The sequence below is a fragment of the Buteo buteo genome, chromosome 12 (genome assembly GCF_964188355.1).
Source record: "Buteo buteo chromosome 12, bButBut1.hap1.1, whole genome shotgun sequence".
NCBI lineage: Eukaryota > Metazoa > Chordata > Aves > Accipitriformes > Accipitridae > Buteo > Buteo buteo.
Window position 1 is genome coordinate 36,714,312 of NC_134182.1, and position 19,327 is coordinate 36,733,638.

A 19,327-nucleotide genomic window follows, 5' to 3' on the forward strand; every position below is an offset into this window, starting at 1 on the left:
ATATTTCTTATCCCTGCCCTGGGTCTCTAAGGTATCCAGCACCTGCGGCTGATACCAATCTGCCCTGATGTGATCCCTCCCTCTGTCACCAGCTTGCTTTTGCTGTTCCCCCATCACGAGGCCACACTGTTAGCTGGCATCTGCTCAGGGATCTTAACCAACCGCAGACTATTTGCTTTTTATTTGTGGGGTTATGTTTTAGGCAGTTCAAGTTTCCAAGCTAACCCACCAAGGGGGCAGAGAAGGACCAGTGGGGAGGGCAGGGATGCATCCTGGCTTGCTGGGAGCTGCTGAAGCAGTTCCTGCTGTTAACACTCGGCCGGGCTTTGCTTTCAAAAGCATCAGCTGAGCCACAAGCGCTGCTCAGACACTCATGGAACACCTGCCAAACCACTAATTTACAGCCTAGCATCTAAAGCACTGATTCCAGGTTAACTTTAACAAGCCAAACTAGACTACAGCAATTCTGTACATAATAAACTCTGGGAGAAATTAAATACCTTTGCTCCACAAGCTGTCTGTGTTAGTGACAATGGTGCTTTCAGCCACCATGAAAAATAGTTCGGGCATAGTTTATATAGACAAGGAACCTAATTTCATCAGAATTGCGTGGCTTTTTGTTTCCCTAAAGAATATTAAATTACACTTGGATGTGATTTTGGCCAAAGCAGAAGTTGCCTCTTAATTGTGTTCATATCTTTTACTGTGTGTAGCAGCGAAAAAGACTGCTAAACAATGTGGAAAGCAAACCAGAACCTGCCAGATGCCCATCATACAAAGCAAAATGTGTCCTGCCAGAATAAGATGCTCTATAAGCTCCTCATTTTTGCCCCATTTCAAGTTAGGACAGAGACTGTGCTGAGCAGGGCTCAGAGTGATGTTTTATACCTTTCTTCACAGACCATCTATCCTGGTTTCGGCTGGGATAGAGTTAATTGTCTTCCTAGTAGCTGGTATAATGTTGTGGTTTGGATTTAGGATGAGAATAATGTTGATAACACACTGATGTTTTCAGTTGTTGCTAAGTAGTGTTTAGACTAAGTCAAGGATTTTTCAGCTTCTGATGCCCAGCCAGCAAGAAGGCTGGAGGGGCACAAGAATTTGGGAGGGGACACAGCTGGGACAGCTGACCCAAACTGGCCAAAGGGGATACTCCAGACCATGTGACATTATGCCCAGTATATAAACTGGGGGCAGTTGGCTGGGAGGGGCAGATCACTGCTCGGGAACTAACTGGGCATCGGTCGGCGAGTGGTGAGCAATTGCATTGTGCATCGCTTGTCCTTCTTCGGTTATATTTCACTTTCTTTTTGTTATCTTCCTTTTCATTACTATTAGCATTACCATTACTATTACTATTACTATATTTCAATTATTAAACTGTTCTTATCTCAACCCACAAGTTTTACTTGTTTTCAATTCTCCTCCCCAGCCCACCAGGGTGGTGGGGGGCAAGGAGTGAGTGAGCGGCTGCGTGCTGCCTAGCTGCTGGCTGGGGTTAAACCACAACACCATCATTCTCTTTGTCAGAAAGCTCCTAACATGATGAAATAAAGTCAGGAAAACTGGCAAAAAATGCACCTTTTTTTTTTAGTTATTTACACTATCCCAAGGGACTATCAGGCACGACTGCATCAGAGCACACACTTGAAAATGGAGATGATGAAGCTGCACAAGGAATGCCACAGTGCAGAAAGGTGAAAGAAATGTGGCCAAGTGAAGCACAAAGAGAGAGAGACAGGTAAGCACCCAGCCGGAAAAACAGGCACTCACTGTATATTTTACTAGCTTGATTTAAGTAAAACAGTATCAGCTCAGATGTCAGCTTGCCAAAGAGAGAAAGCGTTCTGGAGCAGGATCACCCTTTTAGCCTGTGTTTATAGAGTCCCAGGGTTAAGAGGCACTTGGTTCATAGCTCCTGGGAGCTACCACAGCACTGAAAAATAAACATAAATAATGTCATTAAGAGACATCTTCAGAAGTCTGCATCTCATTGTGAGAGCCCCACATGATGCACGCTTCCCTCTGGGATTAATATTTCCATTAAATCCCAGCCTCGGCATTTGGCCTCCTGAACAGAATATTTATTTAAAATTTCCTGCAGCCTCTGAGGCAAAACCAGCTGCAGGGCTGGATGCGGGCAGACAGAGTTTCACCCCCGTGTCCCCAGCCAGGAGAGCTGCGACAGCCGGGGAAGGAGCCCCGGGTGCACGTCCGCACAGCCGGACCCTTTCCGAACGCTCCGGTGGACCTCGGAAGGGAAAGGGGCCGGGACTTGCCTGCGAGGGGAAGGCGGCAGTGGCGGACCCCTGGACCAGCCTGAGCACACATCTGCAAACAGCAAAAGCCAGCCTGCCTTTGTTTGTTTGGAAGAGGTCTGCAGTCTTGGTTTGAAGGGCCAGACCTAATCCTAAACTTCAGAAATGTCCAAGTGTAATATATCTAGTGGTTGTTGTCTGTTGACTGAAACAGGAGTAGTCCTGACAACTGGCTAATGATGCTTTTAACCAGATTGTCCAGGTACAATTAGCTTTATTGACTGACTTTACCCCATGTTGTTTGCCAGTGAGATGAATGCACACTGTGCTATTTGCCGTCTTATCACTTGGTTGAATGAGGCTATAAAATAAAAGGAAACTATAATGAATGTATGCCTTAAACCATCTTTACAGCTAAGAAGAGTGGTCCAGCATCTGGTCATTCCTTCAGTAAATCTCTGGAGATGCCCGTATCCTGTTTTGAAGAACACTTTTCTCACCTACACAATACGCTTCCACTGGTTATCACAAAACAAACATATTTATTATCTGACCTGTCTAATTTCCATCATGCTGCTGTATCTTCTTAATATTAACATACTTAGCATGCCTCCACCTAGTAGGCAAAACTTGGAAAGAGCAGTAAAATGATGATATAAAGCAAATAATTAGTAATCCTTGTATTTACTTGTGATTATTCTCTGATGAACATGGACAACATGTATTTTGTTAATGATCTCTCAAATGTATTAAAAGAACGATCAGAAATAACCTGTCTGTACTTAAAGCATGTTAGCACCTTCACAAAATGCTACTGAACCAATCTACAATAAACTAGGGTGCACAATGGAACAGTTCACAAAAAAGAGAAGGGGAACATCACATCCCGTTGAAATTTCAGGGTGATTTATATCAGCACAGAGTTTAGATCGTGCTGAAGATTGAATTTCCACTAGGAAATAAAAAGCAACAGGGCTTTTTATTAAAAAACTGGGGCAGGTTTGGAGACTACAGCCTTTAAGCCACATCTTCAGCTGGGTTCAGCTCCATTAACTTGAGCAAAGCTGTGTTAGCCCACAGGTGAGGAGAAACGTGTGTCCCCTTGGGAAAAGGTCACTTCCAGCAGCAGAACAGTTACAGCAGCCTGCAAATCTCTAACCTCCAACAGATGGATATCACCACGGGTTATGATCAGTCTTCCCCAACCATTCCTCCAAAAGGAAGGGCCCTCGCTAATCTGGGAATAGTTAACAACACCGCTATGACAAGCACTATATTTTCCAGTCTCTTCCAGTGTCTCCCTCTGAAAAGCTTCCCTGGACCAGTTTCTCAAGGGAGTGAAAAGGAATACCTTCATTTCTCGTGCAAGCTTCCTCTCCCTAAATTCCAGAGCCTGGCAAGTAATTAGTCAACCTAAAATACTCTTTGACCAGTGTTAATCAACTTCGGCAACCATTCTGGTGCCACAGTGTGCAATGCCAAGGCAGTTATTTTCCTTATCAATCCCATAAGGATTTAGACCAGGATGCATAAACAAAGGAGCAGGGAATAAGGAGGTGGAGCTGGGAGACGGGCGGACCCCTGAGGGCAGCGGTGTTCAAACACCATTTAGAAAGGGATTAGCAATATCAGCTCCTGGAGAGGGAAAGCCACAAAAATGCCACGCATTAAAGGTTTTGAAAAAGATTCCTTCACAGCTTCCCCTCCACCTCTCCCATTCAACCTACTGTAGACTTTGCAACTCTAATCTAGTGAGTGGCTTACCTCCAAGTCTCTTGACTGTGATCTGGCCTCTCTCTGTAAGACAGAGGATGCCATTGTTCCTCACGCATTGTGGCAACCCTTCTTCCTTGCCCCAACTTTTAGAAATATAAATCAGCTAGAGATAAAGGCTGCTTGAAACAACAGTTGTTGTACAGTAGTGACAGCCTTTTCTTACTTACCATAATGAAACGTCAGAGAGAGTAGACTGAGAATAATGAAACTACAGGAGGAATAAATCCCAATGGAAAAGCCTGGAGAGCTTCTAAAACAGGAGAATCCAGACATGGAGGCAGAAGCAAATGTTTATGGGACTCAGACTCACTACACGGTGCATCCATTCTTAGCAGAGTTGTAGGAAAAAGCAATAATTTATGCAGAAAATGTATTAATACTTTGAAATGTTGTGACATATTTTATGTGTCTTTTTTATCAAAATAGGAAAAAAGATGAAAAAGAGAACAAGCAAAAATGGTATGGAAGAGGAAAAAGGATTAAGAGATAGTAAATGACCCCTTTGGTTGGACCCCTTTTACCCTGGGGAGAAAAATCTGAGAGGCAAATACTCTGCCCCACTCTGTTAATTAGCTGCTTTTATAATCAAGGCTTGCTAGTCTTGATTATTCCCACCAGCACTACCAATATGTGGGCAGACCTGCATAGACCACATGGCATTGATAGAGAATTGCCAAGACTTTGTTATTTGGCTGAATCTAAACAAGAACAATGAAAGGTAAAAAGGGAGCATAAGAGAGCAGAACTGGGTGGATATTGCTGCTGTTCTCAGCTGCAGCCCCACAGCACCGGGGGTACCTGATCAGCGACGGATGCCCACCGTGTGTCCTCCCAAGCAGTGTACAACACGTTCCTCCCATTCTTGCAACAAGGCCTCGTTTCTGCAGATTTGTTAGAAGTAGGAGGTAAGCAAGCTGAAAGTGTCTACTAGATGCATGCAACACCCTTTAACCAGTTTGTTGGCCACTAGCTGTTTTGTAATTTCCACAGCAGCATGGCCACATGATGTTTGGAGCTCTGCTGGTAGTTGAGGCTCTTACTACTGACCAGCCAATATGAACAGCTTCAGATGCGACTGAAAACGTGAACCAGGAAAGGATATTTAAAGCAAAACGTGAACCAGGAAAGGATATTTAAAGCAAGCAATCCATGCCTCTTTTTTGGTTTTTGTGTGAATGTGGTGAAAGATGCCAGCTGGAAAGCTGTGGAGATCTGACTCCCCATACTATTCACCCCCTATGCCAGTAAGCGGCCGGGTCTAAAGAGCAGTGACTTGCACTCATCCTCTTGGACGTTTATAAGGAATGGATGCAGTCAGTGGCAAAGCGCTGTATTCACACTGCCCTTCCAGGGTCCCACGAAACGGGGCGAGAGAGCAAGAAGGACCACTGACTGCTGACAGCCACTGGAACATGAAGATACCTGGAGCCAAAACTCCACCATTTTGGACTGATAGATTCCTAGATGGCAAAATGTGCTCTCCAGGACATAATTCTAAGTGTTTGTTAGACAGGAGCTAGACACACTGAAGTGTATATATATAAGTTTGGCACCTATGACAGGCATTTTAAAATGACTGAAGCCAAATTTTCTCAACAAGCAGTGGTGGTTGAAGAGAGCACCCTTACTCTACATAATGCTCTGCTTTCTCAGTCTGGTTTGTATCTGGTAGAAAACTTACCTTTTGAGGTTTAGCAGTGAGTGACTATTAGCAATAACTAAATACAACCCCCCTTCTGGCTGGAGAAGTCCACTCAGAACAATCATTTAGCATTTCTGTGAGAACTTATCTCCTCCACCAAAGCCAGTTATTTATGACTTATGAATAAGACCTCTGTTTGCGAAAAAAAAAAACCAACAACCCTAGCTTGTCTGGCAACAAGCCTGTAATTATTGAGAGCTTCGTGTGGGTGTGGTGAAGCAGTGAAGCATACTCCCTGTATTTATTTAACAAATAAGTATACCTCTAGCGTATTTGGCCGCCAACTTGCGATAATAAAGAAGTTAGTTACTGAACTAACTCATCTTGCCTAAGGAAGGGCAAACCCCAGATCAAACACACTTGAACCAAGCTGCCCTTGCACATTTTTGCTCCAAACTTTTGAGTTCCAGCTCTGTTTGAGGAAAACACCTCACACCATTCTGCATGCAAAGATGTAATCTTTGAACAAATCTGTTGGATTTAAGTCTGGGTGAGCTACTTTCATACCAGGCAGCTAGAATACCATGAGCAGAGCCCTTTAGGCAGTAGCCACACAGCACTGGAAGGCACACCATATAGATTTTGTTGTTGCAACAAAATGCAGAGCATTTGCTTTTGATTTCTGGAGGCCTATAACAACTGTCTCTGTCTCCCATCAAATTTTCAGGATTTCTCTTTCAACACACCTAATTTTAGTCATTCAGCTTCGTTCAGCAGCCTGTGTCGTGGGAGTGGGAGGTAATTTTTTAAGGTTCCTGGTCAACCCTACTCCATAATCAATCAGAGATGTCTTTGTTAAGACATAAGAAATATTAGTAAAATACAACTCCACCAAGATATAGAAAAGAGCTACTGTGTTTGTTTTACCAAGCCAGCCATGTCCTTTGCCTAATGTGCTCTGACACAGTAGCTGCACCTACATGTGCCATGTAGACAGGTTGTACAAAAATGGAACAAAGATATCTGGAATAAACCAGTACAGTGTTCGTGATTATCAGGTAGGTGAATTAGAGACATGAGTGCAAGTATTGTTTCAGCAGGTAATCTGTGCCTCAGAGCATGTGCTGCTGTAGTCCCTTAAACTCTGAACCCATCACATTTGACAGGGAGAATTTCTTCACAGATGCTGGGGACAGAACAGTTCTTCAGATGTATTGGCCATGCCTACACAGGTGTGAGGGGAGGAGTGGTGGAAAAGTAACGAGTACCATGATCATACGACATCCCACATTGTGGCTATAGCTCCTCCTGAGTCCCAAATAGAAATTTTACAAAATCTTCATGTAGTTGTAAAAGAGAACTATATGTCTTCAAACTGTGAATCAGCTAAAGCCCCCATACAAGCCAGAACATGTGAACCTGATGCAGTTCTCATAGAAGGCTTTATGTCATTCCTGGAAAAAAATAGCTACTGAGCACATATGATTTTCCTTTTTTTTTGGATATTTTGTGAAGGAAAGTCTTTTGAAACATTCAAAAGCCACAGCTCTTGAGTCTTACCCGTATCTCAGTTAAAGCCTATGGCAACGTATGCGTTGCCTATAGTGGGACTTGCTTACAACTCTCATCTGCAGTCATTGTTGGGTAAAGCTGCTATAGTTCAAGATGTAACCACCTGCAGTTTTTTCCCTGCCCCACTGCTGTGATCACACATAAAGACCAATGCTGTCCATAGTGGCTTGATCCCAGTGCTCCGATTCAGAGTTGCTGCCAGATATGACGATACAAGCTGTCGGTGCCTGTCCCAATCTCTTAGAGATCGATGTTCCTGCAGAAGCAGAGCTGGTGGAACAGGTAGCCTGTCCTCTGCTGAACTCCCCCATTCACCACGGAAAACATTAATTGAACACGTTAATTCAGTCAGTCGTTATTAAAATAGATTGAGCAATGTCAGCTGAGGAGCAAGCATAGCATCTGTCCTGCCGCTGCCCTGGAGGGAGGGATGCTCCCTGGCAAAAGTGGGAGCACACAGCTGGAGCTAGGAACATCTCCATCGGGTGCTATTGCTAGTGCTAATGGGAGTGATGAATTTGGGCTCCCGAGGTCAGACCCAGCCCAGATCTCACAGAAGGGACTATAGGCTCTATGTGATTGCAGCAGAGATTGTTTCTCCTGGCACGGCAGTGTGCTGGCTCTCCTGCCTAATCTTCTCCATTGTTTTTCTTTAAGTTTGCTACTAGAATAGGAAAGGTCACAGCTTCTAATCAGACACAGACATGACTTGAGCATTACGGGTGTGTATATGTAAGCTAGAGAATGTGTTCTGTATCAGAATTCATCTCAGGGAAGAATGGGGCTGTGTCTATTAAATGTTTCCTTTCTGTATTTTTTTTGTCTTAAAGTACATACGTATGTTTTGCTCTCAAAGGCTGACAAGTGTTAGTCTCAGATTGCCTATAACTCTATCTGTGCCAGCATGCTGACACCATCAGAGGGTCCTCCATCCTAACCTTCTGCTGTTTATAGTATTGTTGGAAATATATGGCTACAAAGTCACCCTGGCGACATGTGTTACTGCCTAGCCAGGTACAGTTTGAATTATAATACAGACAGGGCGTTAGCTCTGCTTTTGAGAGCTGATTTCAGGCGAGGACTTTAGCTCCCCAACTAACTATTCTAGTTTAAGTCTCTCCAAGGGATCCATCATTGTGAGAAAGCTGCTCAAAGTATTTAAAGACAAGATTTATTGTACCCAAGATGGCTATGCTTTCCCTGTTCTCTTTCAGTAATGTGCCTGTTTGGAGTTTTATTACACTTCTTTATTCCTTATTATCTTCTTCCTTCCCTCCACCTCCAACAGCTGAAATGGATATCAGGTGCACAGCACGGACAGCAAAGGCAACGCACAGTAACTGGGATTTCTCTCTCTTCTTGTCAGTCCGCCAGTTATTTAAATGTGGAAGGGTGCTCACAGTGCCCGTGAGAGGTAGGTTTGTTGCAGTGCTCACTCTCACAGACCCCAGTTGTGCACGGTGGGTTGCCAAGGCTGGAGCACAGCCCACGCCAGCACCGCAGCGTGGCTCCTCTGCCCGCTGCTCACTCAAATTTGGAAGTTCCTCCGTGAGAACAGGGTTGCCAGCGCAAGACCTGGGCTGTCCAGACCCATAGATGAACAGGTTAAGTGACTCCAAACCTTCCTTTTTCCAAGTTCTTCTCTTTTTCCCTGAGATATTGCAGGTAGTACAGATACATTTGAGAGGTGATGTGATAAAAATACGAATAAGATAAACCCGCTGAACAATACCATCCTGAGTAGAAAACAACTGGCCATTGTTTCAGCCGCCTCCTCTGCTTTCTTATCTTGTGTGAAAAATACCTGTGGTTCTCAGAGCACATTTCAAACATGAAGGACGGAGCGAGGCCAGGTCTACAGCACAGACTTCTGCTTGGCAAAGCTACATCTGTCAAAGGTGTGAAGAACAGTGTTCCCTGACAGACACAGCTGTGCTGGCCAAGAGCTCCTACACGGGCACGGCTATATCGCCAAACTCGCACTTTCTCTGTCTGATTTTAACCGCAGGGTTTCTGACAAAACTGGATGGGCACCAGTGCTTTAAAGTACTGGTCTCATGAGTGGATTTAGCAGGACTGCTTGGGGGGCTGAGACCCCAGTGTAGTGCCACCAGAGCATGGGGTTGTCCCTGGCATGATGCTGTTCACCCCTACAGCATGCCTGGCAGCGGGCATGGGGGGAAGGCAGAACGTTCAGCTCCCCTGCTTCTCCCTGCGAGCCTTCGTAGGAAGAGAAAGCATTTGTGCCTGTCCTGGGTAGACATCTGTGGGAGTGGAGAGAGGGGAAACCTGTGTGAGAAACTGGGATGGCACCAAAGACAGGGTGTGCTTCTGAGTCTGTACGTCCTCGTCCCTGACAGCAGGCACAGGCACATGCGTGGAGCCACACACTCGCATCGGGGCAGCTTGCTGGCTCACGGGTTTACAAAGCCCAGTCCTTGCTCACAGGGATTTCACCAGCTGTCAGCAATCTCTCCTCATTCTGCAGAAGAGATTTTTTTCTCCCCTTCTCTTCCACTGCAGCCCTGGAGAGCGTTGTTCAGTGTGAAATGCGTCAGCCCTGTGTCAGGGACAAATCACAGAGAGCTGTAGAAAGTTGCTGAACAGAAAAGCCTTCAGCGAAGGCACTGGAAAAATATTTGTAACTTCACCTGCGCTGTAAAAAAGGAAAAAAAAAAAAGGAACACTATGACAAAATTCAGGTCTGAGCTTCTTTTGCACTTCTTTCTGAACTCCTTAAACTGAGCTGAAGTCTGTGGGTGACCATCTCTTACACCTGCAAGACTCCCAGAGGGATTTAATTTAATTGAATTCCTCAGCAGTGAAAGACTGAAGAGAGCCCTATCTCTGGCTTCTAAATTGTGTGACTTTCCTAACATCTTTCAACATAATATTTTAAAGCTACTTTTATTTCAGTTATGGTCCTGCAGCTGCATCTGGGAAGAGGCCATGTGTAACCAAGGACAGTATTTGTACAGTGTACACAGGTGGGGGAACTGTATATGCTGAGGAGCTGCTATAAGGTGTAACCTGGAGCACCTGCAGTGATCTCTGCAGTGGTTTTTCTCTGTTATCTTCACCACCTCTGGCAAGGGGGACTGAGGGGGTACTGCTTTCAGGGATGAGGGGGTACTGCTTTCAGGGATGTAGAGCTGGGGCACTGCCAGCTCCTCCTGTCCCAGTCAGACCTCATTTCAGCCCCCCCAGGGCTCCTCCAGCACCCCGTGTCACCCTCCCCGGGGCCGTCAGCCCCTGCCCCAGTGATGCCACAGCAGGGTCGGTCTCCAGCTCCCCTCAGCCCACCCTGTCTGGCCATGGGCCTCAGCCCATGCCCGTCCCCAGATATAACAGGGCAGTTAAAGCTCAAGCACATTCAGACTAGGGTCTCATCCTCCTCCTGCTCCCAACTGAGCATCTGCACCATCTCAAAACTGGATTCATAGCACGTTGTGCACCAGCCCTTGAATGTAACTTGCTCAGAAACTGTTCTGACTCCAGCCTCATTATTTTTATACTGCTCGTTATCTGAAAAACTATCGCAATCTGAGTAACAGGAGTGTCAAGTTTTCACACCTCCCAGGTGACAAGCAGCTCAGATAACCCCAGTCCAAATAACTGTCATTTTAACAAATCCATAAAGTCCATGAGGCTCCAAGGATTTACTTACCATTTAAATATTGAGAGGCTTGAAAGTTGTGTGCTTCAACACACTGTGCAGGCTGTTTTGAAGCATCACTGGTAACAAAGGAGCTCAATTCTGGGCAAAGGCAACCAAAGCTTCAGTATCCCAAATTAGTCATCTGGTCTATTATATGATCATTTCCAAAGAAAATCTGAAAGTTGCTGGGGTGTTTTTATTACATGTCTTTCTGCCTGCTTTGTTTTTACTTTAAAATCTCAGCTTCAGCCAGGCTACACCGACACCAGTCGGCTCCAGGGGCAGAAGACAGCCCTGGGCATCTTTAATTTGCAAGAACAGCTATGGCCCTCGAGCCTTCACTGGGCTACTTCTGGCCCCTCTGCCATCTGCGAGATTTTCCACAGGCTGAGCGAGGCAGGATTTCACCCAGGGGTCAGCCCACAGCCGTGCCAAAGGCTCTCACGCTCGGCTCGCTTGGGACGCAGAAGGGATGCCAGTGCCGACAGCGCTGCTCCTGACTGCACGTAGCCCTCGCCAAACAGGTACCATGGCCGAGCACGGCAGGCGGCTTCTGCTGGAGGCTTTTATCTTAGGCTTTGAAGAACAAACAAAAACCAAGGGAACAGAAAGCCTGGAAACTTCTCCGTTAAACAGGATCCGTAGCTTAACATCTATCTCTTGGTGTGAGGCATGAAGAGGTGGACTGGTATGTTGAATGCAAAGAGGGGTAGGGAGGGGAGTGTTGTGTATGGACATTCACTGCATTCCCAGTGGTCAGACCACAGGTATTTCTTTAATTCATTAGAGTTTACCTACAACTCTACTTAAGTATGTAAATACATAAATAATATGCAGACCGTACTCTGGGCTTTGCGCAACAATTATTCTCTCCCACACAGCTAGGAACAGTTGTGACTCTCTTCAGCTCCACTGATAAAGTATGAATCATAATGAAGCAGCAAGAAAAACCCACCTGGCTGTCTTTGAGGTCTGCGACTATAAAAATAAACATTTTCCTCCACCTCTGCAAAATCTAAACTTTAGACAAAAAAATCTTTAAAAAAGAACTGAGGCACACTGGCTTTTTAAACTTCATAAACTGATAAAGTTTGGATAAATACTAAGCACAAGGCATGAAAGAAATGCTTTCTATAAGGTGAACTACTTGGTTTAAAGTGTTACCATATCCCTAAGCACCCTTCAGCTCCAGGCCAGTAACAATTGCTCCACACATCTTATCCTTCATGTATTTCCTTCTTGGACTACAGAATAGCAGCATCCCTGGCCAACCTCTGTGTGGAGCAGGGCCAGCTGCAAGCTGACCGTCATCATCTTGCACCTCAGTTTTCAAATTCATTCAGCCCTCCAGTGTGGCATGCGATGGGATACCCATACTGTCGTACCACGCCTTCCAGCTTCATAAGAGACGCAGTCACCGATGCAGCCTGAAGATGCTCAGCGCTGCCTGCGGTACTGGCCAGGCTCCGGTAACGCCCTTTGCCTCCACTGGGAACTTCCTTCCATCCTCACAAAAGCCCGTGAAGGTGGCATGTACAAAAAAGATGATGGATGGCCTTGTTACTTCCTCAGATTATGAAAAGCAGCGTCTGCCTTTCTCCAGGCATCAACAGTTCCTTAGCCATCTAAAATTTGGTTGTTAATCTAGCTTCATCTACAGTCAATGGAGATAAAGGCACCTCAGAACGACAGTTCTTCCCACACACGTTAGACATCTACTTTAGCATAGGATCACTTGCCTTCTGAAGGAGGCTTTTGTCTTCATCGATTAAAAAGTAAGGCAGACAAATCGATTAAAAAGTAAGGCAGACAAGTAGCGCAGACTAAGTGCTTAACTTTTAGAGAGCAAAAGCTAGGTAAATCTTGTCTCTGGTCACATATTTCGTTACCTGAGGGAAAAAGCAGAGAAGAATCCTATAAAGAGGGAGAGACTAAATCTATGAGGTATAAAAAAAGAGAAATTACTAAGATAAATTTGTTTGATGCTATCCTTCCCGGGCTGAGAATGAAGAAAGATCAGCCTCAGCTTTCGTGGGTACATTTGCTAAAGGCTCAGCTTGCAATGTATTTTCCAGCCCAAGCTAAGCTCCCAGCCTCCTTGGGCATTTCTGTGCTTTGCATCAGAGGCACCTGCAGAGAGAAGAGCTCATTGAAAGCCCATCCCAGGGCTCTGCCAGACTTGCTGGGGCTTTGCTTTCTCTGCTTCCACTACCGAATGCAATGGTAGCTTGGGTCTAGGGTTTGCAGCTTTGCACTGTGGTGGACTGGTGTTAAACCAACCGAATCACAACCAGGCATAGCTTGGTTGTACCAGGGAGGGACTGAGCAAGTCCAGGCCCTCTGACTATATCACAAACCCTGGAAGGGGAGTCTGAGAGGTAGGTGATTACATCAGGATCCCCAGGATGATTTACAGCCTAGGTAACAACATCTTTCTCTCACTCCATTATTTTTATGGTGTACCTAGACAACTTCTTACATTATTCATAAAAAAAATAAATGGAAAAGCAATTCTGTGATGTAGGAAAGGCTTTTAGGTTGGCATGGACTATTTATCAGAAGGTGACATGGGAGTGGTGAAATAGTGGGAGCGAGGCAGAGGTTACTGGAAGTTTCATTGCAACAACCCTCTAACATATTGGCTGGGATTGCTGTAGCCACTTCATTGTCAATACTCTGCCTTTGATTATGGAGACCTTTTACACATGGATGAAGATGTGTAAGAACAGAACTGGTTTCCAGACCTATTTTCAGGAATCTGGTCAAATGCTCCCACTCCAGGTGAGTACTGATCCTGTGCCAACTTTCCCTACAGGTCCTGCAGTCCTAGAGAGCAATTCTGCACTGCAAAATCAGGACTTTAGCCATAGCAACAAAACTCACCCTCTCCTCTCCCCCTTTTCACACCTGCAGTCCTATTTCTCTCTGTGTGACAGAATGCAAAGCATTTTACATCGCTTTTTTTGTTCGTTTTTGTAGCTCCTCACATGTGCCTGACCCTTCCTTTGCTTCTCAACCACAGGAGCTATTGCTGGTCTACAACTCCTCACAACTATCTCCGTCATACTTGAGCAAACTCAGCATACTACAGCTCCACTGGGGACCTTGGCCTTCCCTACCATTCAGGAAGGACATTTGCTATGAGGACGGGTCATGCCAGTTCACTCAGGTGAGGAAATAAAAGTGCCAATCAAGCCTGTGATAGATCTTCCTTGTCCTTGCCCTGAGGGCCATGAGCATCCTTGGCGATCTCTCTACAAGAGAAGGTGAAGACCGGGGCAGGGATGCCTGGGATTCCTGCAGCGGGGCCAAGGCACTCTTCGCCTTTTCATCCCTTACAGGCGGCAAACATGAATGGAATATGGCAGTAGGATCATTTGCAGTAGGATCCCTGGTGTTCGCATCAGTACAGTAAATGCCTGGAAAATAGAAATTGGCAGGAGAAGACAGACCATCACGCGGTGGAAGAGATCTCCTTCCTGCTCTTTATTGTTCCCTAATACCACATAAGCCTTTTACTTTACAGCAGGAGTTTTAGGGTCACCTTTTCAAAGTGTTGCTTTTCAATTTCACTGAATATTCCTGTATTACACAAGGAGGAGTAAATATTTATCTGTACAAGGAGAGATGAATTTCAGCTATACCTTTACTCCTCGTATGCCTTCCTTGTGTGCTGCATCCCTTTTCAACTGTCTGCCCACTCCCTGAAAAAAAATTAGTTTCCTTATCTCTCAGACTCACTTGAGATATGTTTCCCCACGCGTGGGGCATACAGGACTGGATTCCAGCAGTGGGGGCTGCGTTGGGGACTGGTGTGGAGGGAAGCCGTGAGCTGCCGAGTGCCAGCCACCGCTGGGTCCAGCCACGGCTGAAACCAGTGTGGGTGACCACCACGCACCAGAGCTCAACCAAGCAGAGGATCCCCTAGCACCCTGGCTCAGACATATTTCAGGACGACCAGCAGCCATTGCGGACAGGAGACGCGCAGGGGACGCTCTTAGGGAGACGGATGGAGGGAAAGACCAGCTGTGGAGATGTGGGGCTGGAGATGCACTCTTGGAGGGAGGACCTCCATGACAAAAAGGGGACACCCTGCAGCCCACGGGTGACCCACAATGGGCAGGGACATCCCTGTGGGACATCCCTGTGGGACTGTGGCTGTGGGTGACCAGCACCAGGGCAGAAACAACCCTGAGGGACTGTGGCCATCAGGCAAACCATTAAGAAGCACGAAGGAGCGAGGAAAACCAGTAAGAATGTCAGATGACCAAAGGAACCCCAGTAAGAAGCATGGAAGAGCAGCAGACCAAAACCATTATGTACATGGCCCAAACCTCTGGGGTTACTCAGTGTAACCCACAGCAAAAACACGGGATGGTGAGACTAGGAAGGATGAAGGTATTTAACTCAAGTTGTGCCTGCGGTAAAGAAAGATGATTACCCAAGTGTTTGTTTAATTGTTCATGTTTTCGTCTTCTCAATATCTGAATCAGTGATTAGAAGCTTGTGTTAATTGACAATAAAATAAAGTAAGTAAAAATTCCCTGAGCTGAGACTCTTCTGCCAGTAACACCACATCACTTGGCATTTTCTTTCTTTGCGTCTTTTCACCCTTTGCAAATAATCTTCCAGATGCTGCCCTGGTGACTCCAGAGGACCAGTGTTTCAACAGACCCTCCAGCTTTTCTACCCTCTCTTGCATCTCATCACTTCACCCACGTTTATTCTTTGTTCTGCCTGACCTGATCAGCTCAGCCTTGTGAGAGCCCAGGCTTCCAGCTGACAAAAGATAAAGTCACAGCAGGAGTCTGGTGAGCAAAAAGCACCTGGACATGCTCAACAAAAGAGGGTTGCCTCATCTTTGTGCCCATGTTGTGAACCCGGCCAGCTCTGACAAAGGACAGTGGGACTGAGAGCGGCTTGTCTCTTCTTGTTTGGTGACTGACAAGCTAATGGAGCCCAGGAGAAATCTCAGCATGATGCTTTCTGCTGAACTGAGGCGTATCGTTCAAGTAATATGAATAGTATTAAATAAAAATAGGAAGGAACTGGTCTGCAATATTCCGTTTGCCTAAGGCATCTCTTCTTGCATTATTCACAACCAATTTCAGTAGATTAGACTCATGCAGACCTTAAGAAACTACTGAACAACATTGTGGCCTTCCTCCTCCAAAAGTATTTGATAGCTTTACCTGAATGTGCTTGAATGTTCAAACATGCTCTTTATTTCCCATTTGAATTTATCTGCCTGCCCCTTCCATTGCAGCTCACCTACCACTCAGTATTCCGAAACTGGGAGGAAAAAAATTCACGTGGTGTAAGATGCAGCGTGGTCTCCTTGCTGTTTAGCCAGAGAAAAGCACTACACTGGAAAAGCACTACACTGCACTGTTATTATTCAGACAAGAGACAGAACATGCAAGAAGCAGTGTGTTTGAATAAAGGGCAAGCAATGGATTTCACTAGTATGCAGAAGGCCAGCACAAGTCTTATATATTAATTACATACTTCTTGAGATTGAGCCTGAAATCTGTCAGGGACCTAAGTAGTGTACAAACTTTGTACAGACTTTTACACCCGACCAAGAGTTTCACCCTTACAGTCTCTGCCCCTGAAAAGAGCAGACGCCTCTCACAAGGCCACGCTTTCTCCCTGCCTGGTGAAGGTGGTGGGTGCCCAGCCCTGCTGGGATCTGCACTGAAAGGCAGGGAAAGGAGAGCTGCTGAGTCCAGTAGTGAGATCTGCTGAAAGATATGAGCAGCCTGAGGGTAAGGAGACGCTGAGAGAGCCAAGAAAAATCCTAGGGAGTGGTGGAGCTGAACTAACAAAATTCTTTCCCATGCACGGGCCTAATACTTAAAATAATAAAAACACCTTTTGGGGACTACTGAGGCATGGGAAAGCCAAACAAAATCTGTTTTGGATTTACTTTAGTCAGCGGCTCAGGAATATCAGAGACCCTGCTACGTGAACTGGAGATTTAAAAACTACAAAATTCCAGAGAGCGCGATAAAGATGGACTTTTATTTGCCAAGAGGGGATGTGCTTGTGCAGTGTTCATAGCAATGGTGCGTTTACCTTACTGATGGAGTGGAGTGGTATTTCTCCCAGAACTGGTGGGACTGCCTCCTTTACTCAGCCCTTCAGCCCAGTGCAGAGTCCCTTAGTAATAACTTTCCCGTAACACAAACAACTCAGCGATGGCCCAGCCCAATCTCTCTATGCAGAGAAATGCTGGGACTGGAGCAGTTCATTTATACAGTTAAGCAAAGCAGCTTCTAAATTTTGCACAGAATTTTGCTTCTAAATTTTGGTGAGTTTTCTCTGGGCTGTCTGTCCCTACTTTCTGCAGCACTGCAGCCAAAGCTGGACTTCACAAACGCAAGAGCTGCCACAGCCAGCAGCTCCAGCCCTGGCGTGGGCTGCACAGTTTGGTCGGCTCTGAATCGTAGTAGCTGTTCTTGCAGCAATGGACAGCCAAAAAGGCCAGGGTGAACAGAAGGACCTCCAGCTGAAAATCTGCATATGCTGATTCTTTGAAAGACACCATGTTTATCCTGCCTGTCTCTTAGGTGGTGGTGTGGAGACATCTTAAGGAGGCAGGGAGCGGGACTGGCAGCTGGAGACTTTGCTCTCTGCCTGCACTTGGAACCGGATAAATCCTTGAGGCTGAAGGTGCTTGGGGGCAGGGAGTCCTGGAGGACAGGCTCACCTTGCATGCTACTTGGCCTTTTCCTTTGGGGAGTGCTGTGGGCACTGCAAGATACACTTTGCGTCTGCCTTTACCCGTGGGAACAGAATCAGACGTGATGGGGAACATGATGCAGAGACATCTGAAACTGTTAGCTCAAATTCAGTACAGTGTAAACATCGCTGGACTGCTTCCAGACTTGTTATAGGACATCTGTGTAGTGCTGCAAAGGGCCAAGCTTGGTGTCTCACAGCTCAGGAATCTTTCCATCATGGGGAAGGCAGCCTGCAAAGACATGTGCAACCACTCAACTGAGGAGCAACTGGATGAAGAGCTGTGTCAGAAGGCGAGGAACAAAGCAGTATTCAGTCATGACCAACATAGTTTGAAAGCACTGAACTAGAGATGGAAGGGATTTACTACAGAGGTGTCCCAGGTTATTCAGGGCCCCAAGAAGAATCCAGACCATAGCTTGATGATGTTGTAAATCCAGCTTTAGGGCTCTCATTAGATCAAAATGGTGCATCCTCATGCCACAGGAGTTAAAAAAAAAAGTTTGAAGTAGCATTAAGTGCTGTATCTACTATCCAGCCCGCTTACTAACTGTAACGGTTTCACAGGCATATGGCACATTAATTTCTCTCCTCAGATGCTGTGTGAAAGCAAGATATAAAGAATCTCCAGAACAAGACTGCAGGGGGGGAAATAGCTGAACTGACAATGCACAACATCGTGTTTACAAAGTAAACAAACTGAGGAGACAAAAGCAAACCTTCTCTCAAATCTTTAGTTCAAAGAGCCTGGTGTACAACATGCAGCTATTAGCACCAGCACAGCACAGATGAGACAGAGAGATTTGAAACTGATGTTCCTTTAAAGAGTTTGCCATGTGCTGCTGCAGCATTAGCTGTCTCTTAAAATCCTGGTTTAGGAACAAACACTATTTACTGGATTACCAGCAGGTAAAGGCCTGTCACCAAATTTATTTCCAGTAGTCACATCAAGGGGCACCGAGTTGCAGTACCTGAGAACCATTGTCAGTGGCAGACTGGACATGCAGCCCAAATGGCCAACAACTGCAAAGCAGCTACACAAACCCTGCCCATCATTTCTCCTAAAGATGCTTTCTGAAGCAAACACAGTGGGGGTTTGGGGTACTTCTGTGCTCCACTCCTTGCCAAAAGCATCTGCAAAAGGCTGCGAGCTGCCTTGTGCAACTGCAGCTTCCTTACACAGGTGATGCTGTATGTTTTTCTGTGTGTAGGAGAAAAAAAACGCAGGTAACTACTGCATGTGGACATCTTGTGTAATTAGAGGACCATGAACAGTATTAAAACTGGGCTCGCTAATGCATCCTGCTGACAGGATCTCCACACCACTGGTCCTTCTGCTGCATCAACGTGCTACAGAGGCATGCAGGCTGTGCCTTGAATTACTTACTTACCCAATAAAGTTACTGTTTAGTCTCTTCTTAATCAAAGATGAACCAGTTTTGCCTCTGCTGAAGCCAGCTGTGGCCCTCAGAGGTGGGTAAGGTGAGAACTCCATGCGGGCACATACTGATGCACTCACGCTTACTAAACCCTGCAGTGAGAAGTTTTCCCCAGCGCCATTTTGCCCTCCTTGGTCTCGCTTTTTTCCCCCAAAAGCCCTGTTTTGGTACCCAGAACTACCACCTCGTGGTCAAAAAGCAGGCTGCTTCAGTGTGAATAGGGGCTCCGGGGGCGAGA

The 19,327-nt window shown here is 45.9% G+C and overlaps 1 long non-coding RNA gene across 1 annotated transcript; it reads left to right on the plus strand.

The window, feature by feature from the left end:
* Positions 1-1,221: 1,221 nt before the first annotated feature.
* LOC142037619 (uncharacterized) lies at positions 1,222-2,968 on the plus strand. Its single transcript, XR_012652421.1, has 3 exons — positions 1,222-1,254; positions 1,595-1,741; positions 2,673-2,968. It is a non-coding gene; the product is annotated as an uncharacterized LOC142037619 (long non-coding RNA).
* The last annotated feature ends 16,359 nt before the right edge of the window (positions 2,969-19,327 follow it).